Below are 6,059 nucleotides of genomic sequence, written 5' to 3' on the forward strand. Positions count from 1 at the left end.
CGGAGCCGCGCGCGCCCCTCACGCACCGCCAGCGCGCGACCATCCACCGGCCCCGCTTCCGCCTCCGCCCCCCCGCGCGCCCTCACGGCGACCACGTGAGCACCGCGCGCGGGGGAGCCCCGCCCCTTCCTTTCGCCCTTCACGTGACCGGGGCTCCGCTCCCCCGGCCCGGCGCGCTCTCGGCGGTGGGGGAAGGGGCGGGGCTTGAGGGGGCCCCGCCCAGGGGCGGGGGGAGAGAGAGATCGCCGGAGGGCTCCGTCCGTGAGGGGACGCCTGACGGACTCTCCTCTGAGGGGCTCCCCTTATGAGGGACCGGCGTCTGAGGAACCCACAGGGGGACTCTCCAAGGGAGACTGTCTGAGCGACCCACGGGGGGACCATGCGAGGGATCCCTGTCTGAGGGACACCCCTCGGACCTTCCGACAGGGACCACTTCAGACATGCCCTGAGGGAGCCCGCGAGGAATCCCCTGAGGGTCACTGAGAGGGAGAATGATGTGAGGGATCCCTTGAGGGATTCCCCGACAAAACCCCTCGAGAATCTCCGAGGGAACCCCCGAGTAGTCCCCGTGAAGGACCGTGTGAGAGCCCCCCCGGGAAACCCTCCTGAGTGACCCTGTGAAAGAGCCCGCGAGGGTCCCCCGTGAGGGACCCCTGTGCGCTGGGAGCGGGCGTTCCGGAACCAATTCCGCGCTTGGGTTAGTGTAAGTTAATGTAAGCGTCTGGCCGTCCTGCCATGCTGGGCACAGGGAGGCACCCCGTGGACATGGAGAAATCCAGGACAAAGGATAGCTGCACCACGGGAGGAGAAGGGCAAGGAGCATATGGTGCGGACTAATGAAGGATGTTGAGGGGGTAAACTGAATGATGATGGATGGTGAAAATGGGTAGTCAATAAAGCTTGACTCCCTGAGATGAGGAGGTCAGGAGAAAATAAAAATGAAAAGCTTTCTCCCTTTAGGCTTTTTCGTACCGTGTGTTTTTTCCACTGTGTGCAGTACCTCTGACTACCCAAACCACAGCAGTCGCACCCTTCGAGCATCCCTTCTTTGCAAAACCTGACATGTTAAAGCCAGGCTCACTCATCCTGTGTGGGAGTTGGTCCCTGCTTGGTGCTGAGCAGGCAGGGCTGGTGAAGGTGATGTTCTTGTTCAGCCTCTGGTGCCTCCAGTGATGACGTCCCATGGTCCTTGACCTTTTCTGTGGTCTGATTTCCTTTACTGCTGTTTGCTCATCCTCTGTCCCTTGACCCCGTACTCTCCATGTAAGTAGAGAAGGCATGAAATCCGATTTTATCATAAACAATATCTGACAATTAATCACTGTTTTTTATGCTTCTTCTTTCTCTGCTTAGAGTAGATAGATTCAACCAGCCTGCATCCTTGATATCTATTGTATAGATGGACAGGAGCTATGACAGATCCTGCTGAGAAGCTGCAAGACCTCCCTATTTCCATCTTTTCTCAGTGCCATAGAGGGTTCTTTCAGCCAAATAGAAATTCACTCCAAACAGCACACAGGTACTGTTGATTTTCTTCATGCAGCTGTTGATATTTTGTTTTATTACTATTGGGGGAAGACAATTACAGCTTTAATTACAGCTGTAAACAAAGTTTCGCAAGCTTTGTGACAAACATGTCCGCAGCTCCATAATCTGTGTGGATTTAATCAGTATTATTAGCATTCTTTTATCATGACTTGGCAATCCTTTGATAATCGAGATGGATATTTGATGTGCAGCACGAAACAACAAAGGCTGAGAGCTCTTGGGATGCTGTAGTCAGATGGCGTGATGCCAGCTGGAATGTGTCTCCAAAAATCATGCAGAATCCAGCCCAAGAGCATTTGGAATAGGAAAAAATTAAACAGGGATGTCAGAATCAAAGTGTTGTAGATTCTCTCTGCTGTACATGGAGTAAATATAAATGAGAAAATGGCATACTGCACTGACAAAGCTTCCAGAGGAGAGCCAAAGGAATAAACTGATGGAGGCTCAGGACCTTCACTCCAAGTATTCATTAGGAGGAATTTCTTCACTGAAATAGTGGTGAGGCATTGGAAGGGGCTGCCCAGGGAGGTGGAGGAGTCACCGTCCCTAAAGTGTCCAAGGAATGATTGGACGTGGCACTCAGTGCCTCTGTTCTACTTAACAAGGTTGGTCACAGGTTTGACTTGGTCTTGGACGTTTTCCCAAACCGAATAAATCTGTGATTCAGCACATCAAGCTTGGAGTGGAGACCCTGCACTAAACACAGCAAAGGTTTGACCAGTCCTGGCGGGCAAATTCTACCTGCAGCCTGTGTCAGGATTCTAATCTGCTGTTACAAGGATTTGCAACCCCTTCAGTTTTCCATCCACTAACGAACAGCCCAGTGCAGGTGCAAATCCCAACAGGCTGTCTCAGCTTAGTGCAGGATTGCTTTTCTGAATCCCCTACTGCAAATTTGTGAAATGGGCTGCAGGCCATGTACCACAGGCTGGAAACCACCGTTGTGGTGCTTTGGCATATTCTCCTTGCCAGTCACATTTTGGACTGGGGAAAACTGTTCATGTTAAGAATATCTTCCTGTTCCTGTTCAGGAGTCTGCTCTACTTCTGTGTTAGAGTTAGAAAGAAAAACCATCTCTTCTTCAGAGGCTCAGGCTTCAGTGTGTCTTCCCTCTTGCTAATGCTCTTGTCTACTTTCCACATGACCAACCCTTCCCCCTCAGGCTCACTGGATAATTAGTCTGACTGAGTTGAAGTGCAGAGCAGTTTTTTGCTGCTTATTCTGAAGTTTTTATTTGCTTTGTGCCTGGTTTTCCTGACAGTAATCTCTTAGTCTAATAAAATATTGGTCTTCCCTACAAACTCTTCTCTCTTAACCCTGATGGCACCTGCATCAACAGCTCTGCCTTTCTCCTAAACATATTCCAGCCAGTTGTACACAGGCTCTGTAATGGAGAGGATCTGCATGAAGAAACCAAGCTTTACTTTCAGATTTGAGTTTGCAGGGAATCTGTGTAGAAGCCCAGAAGATAAGGGGGCTAATGTGTCTGTTTAAAACATTGATAGCTTGTGCTGGCTGTGGAGCCACCCAAGGATTGTTGGTAATAAGAGCCAAGGATAGTTGGTAATGACACACTGTGAGAACGAGCGGGATGTGGCCAGAAAGGTAGGACAGCACTTTTCTGGGACAAACGTCCTTGTTCTGGCCCCTGGAGAAAAGCCCAACACAGAACAGCACAAGGGCGGGACTGAGGTCAAGAAAGGGGATTGGGCTGTAGGGGAATATCAGGAACTCCAAAGACTCCTGAAGCCTCTGACCCATTTCCAGAAAGGTTTGGAAGAACATACTGTGCATGAGAATGAATCTGCGCAGAAAGTGAGAAACTTACCTCCAGGGCAGGGAAAACTTATCCACAAAATGGTCCCCCCTTGAAGCCCATGTGCATATGCACCCCAGGACCTGGACAGTCCATCAGCTGGATCAGCACTGAAGCCAGGACTGTGATCTCTCTTTCTCCCTGTTTCTTTCTTTCTTCCTCTCTTCCCCTCTTTAGTTCATCTCTGTCTCTTTCTCTCTTCCCTTTAACCAAAACCCACCGCCTTGTGCTTGTAGGAGGTCAGGCACTAACACATCAACTTCCATGCCAAGCGTGTAATTTACTAATAGAACTTCAGAAGATTTTTGTGGGCCCTCTGGCTTTTGTCATTCCTTTTGACCACGAGCATCTACAAATCTTGGGCACTCCCTTCCCCTGGAGGGTGGGACGCCACAATCTGGAATTCTGTCTAGTTACAGTAAAACAATTGAAAATCTTGGATGCATCGTGGGGTTCTCTCAAGAGAACTGTTACAAGGATTTGATAACAAGAGATTTTATCTTTGGGCATAGCAGGGATTGCTGCTGCATTTAGATGCGGGGTGAAACTCCTGAAGATGCTGCCTGGAAATGGGATCCAGTGTGTTGAACTGTGTTGATGTGCCGGCACAAGCAGGGCTTCAGCAACAATTGTGCTTGGAAGGGTTGCCATTTCCACTGCGGAAGCAAGTCCTTCTGCCAGAGATGCCATTCATGGTGTTAAAGGCAGGAAGGATAATGATATCATTGTGTCTGGCCTTCATAACGCCCAGGCCATTAAAATTCCTGACATCCATGGGCTGCATTAGTCCGTCATGTCTCAGCATCATCCTGGGAATTTGTGCTGGGCCAGTGCTTGATCATTCTTTAGAGTCATTGTGTGCCTGGACACAGACTCTCTGCTGTAGGTGGTGCCTGCAGCCCTTGGTCCAGGTTTTCTCACCTTGTAATTTGGCTGTATGAGAAATGTGATGCATTTTCATGTGACCGGAATCTGAAATTGCTCTGCACAACCACCTTAACCCCACTGCTATTTTCCATTCTTCCAACCTTTTTCAGAAAACGTTTTATCTGCAGTGACTTTGTACTTATTTCCAGATTCTGAGAGAATTCAACATGTCTGATGCTGATCCAGCAGAGCCTTGCTTAAACACCAGTTTGGAAAGGGATGGTGGCAGTGGTTAATCTGTGTAGTGTGTGCCGTGCTAAATGAGTGCTGAGTTTGTTCTGTCATACTCCCCGATTTCGTTCTGTGACATGCCCACTCTTACCAGCCAAACAATTTCTAAGAATTATGTAGGCTTTTGTTAAACAGACTTATTTTCCACACAGCCCTGTTGCTTGGCATTAAAGGTATCTAGCCTTGAATTATCTGTTTAGTCCCTTGTCACTTTTCCATCTTTTTGCCTATGAATCAAAGAAAGTAGTCTACAGGTCACTTAGTGCCCTGCTCTAACAATGTCATGCTTCCAGCCTCTTAAAATTTCCAAAGGTTAAAATTATCTCCACGAAGCCAGAAGTTTCCCTGGCCAACTCTTAAAGAACTTGGGTGGGCAGAGTTGAGTAGATGATCCCTGAAGATCTTTTAAACATCCTTGCAGCGTGTTGCACAGGGACTCTTGCAGCACTTTATCAAGGTGGCTTTTAACAGTCCTGGTGAAATCTCAGCCCTCCCTTACTCCAGGTAATATAAATGTTCCTGTAATGAATGGTAATAAACCAGGAGTATTGTAAAGTTGATGTTGGATTTGTACCATTTTCTGCTTTCCCCCAAACTTCATCTTAGGATAAATTACAAGCATTTTTATTCTGTGATATATTTTAGAAAAATGTTTTGAATAGCATGTCCAAGGATATTTGCCAACTCTGGTTAAATGTCAGTCATCTGTTTTCAATTTTAAAAGGGCTTTTTGTAGATGCAGCAACTGGCAATGGCAGGAAAGAAACAGTGAGCTTGGGAGAGCCCAGAGAACTGCAGGTTGGTCAGCCTCCCCTCAGCCCTTCAAAGGTGAGGGAGCAAATAGTACTGCAAGCCTCAAACATACCAAGGACAAGAAGATGACTGGCAGGAGTCACCCTGGATGTACAGTGGGGAAGTCGTGTCTGTCCAACCTGGTCACCTGAAATGATGAAATGACTGCCTTGGCGGATGAGGGGAGAGGAGGGGCGGAGCTGCTGGATTCAAGGGGCTGAGATCACCGGCACAAAGTCCAGCGGGAGGCCAGTTCCCGGCGCTGTGACCGAGGTTCTGGGGCCAATACTGCTGAGTATCTTCATTATGACAATGGGACAGAGTGCAGCAAGTTCACAGAGGGCACAAAACCAGGAGTGGATGATGGACCAAATGATTGTGGTGCCATTCAGAGGGACCTCAGCAGGCTGAGGCCAGCAGAAATCTTATGGAGTTCAACAACGGGAAGTTATGCACCTGGGAAGGAATAATTTCACAAGCCAGGTCAGGGCCAACCATCCGTAAAGCAGCTTGGCAGAGAGGGACATGGAAGTCCTGGTGGACAGTGGAACATGAGCCAGCCATGAATCAAAGGCAGACATCCTGCATTATGGGAAGAGCAGCCAGCAGGATGAGAGAGGCAATCCTTCCCCTCCTCCCACCAGTTCAGCACTGATGGGACACATCTGGTGTGCTGTGTCCTCTTCTGGGCTCCACAATGCTCCAGAAGAAAGACGTGGGCGTACCAGAGGGAGTCTAGTGAAGG

General features: G+C 48.9%; 1 protein-coding gene across 5 annotated transcripts in view; it reads right to left on the bottom strand.

Moving 5' to 3' along the window:
• The window catches only part of LOC114060158 (ubiquitin-associated protein 2-like), a 74,973-nt gene extending 74,827 nt beyond the window's left edge, over positions 1–146 (bottom strand). For all 5 annotated transcript variants that reach the window (XM_027889424.1, XM_027889423.1, XM_027889422.1 and 2 more), the window contains exon 1: positions 27–146. The gene's annotated coding sequence lies outside the window, so the exon portion shown is untranslated. The remainder of the gene's footprint in view (positions 1–26) is intronic.
• Positions 147–6,059: the final 5,913 nt, after the last annotated feature.

This window comes from Empidonax traillii, unplaced genomic scaffold (assembly GCF_003031625.1).
Source record: "Empidonax traillii isolate 1590-97213 ecotype Southwest subspecies unplaced genomic scaffold, ASM303162v1 scaffold262:size680716, whole genome shotgun sequence".
Taxonomy (NCBI): domain Eukaryota; kingdom Metazoa; phylum Chordata; class Aves; order Passeriformes; family Tyrannidae; genus Empidonax; species Empidonax traillii.